Here is a 213-nt window from a genome sequence, read left to right as displayed (position 1 = left end):
TTAGCCTCGGAACAAGCTGGTTCTGGGACACAAAGGACTTCTCGACAACAAACTGTGGCTGCAAAGAAGGCAAAAAAGCAAGAGAAAAGGGCATGAAAGAGTATAGCAGTTGCCACAGATGAGGAGAGTGGCGATGAAAGTGCAGATGAGCAGGCTCCTACAAAGAGGGCCAAGATGTCCAAAGGGGAAGGAGGTTGCTGATGATAGAGACAG

Source organism: Brassica oleracea, chromosome C2 (genome assembly GCF_000695525.1).
Source record: "Brassica oleracea var. oleracea cultivar TO1000 chromosome C2, BOL, whole genome shotgun sequence".
In the NCBI taxonomy this organism is placed as follows: domain Eukaryota; kingdom Viridiplantae; phylum Streptophyta; class Magnoliopsida; order Brassicales; family Brassicaceae; genus Brassica; species Brassica oleracea.
Note: the sequence above shows the minus strand (reverse complement) of the source record.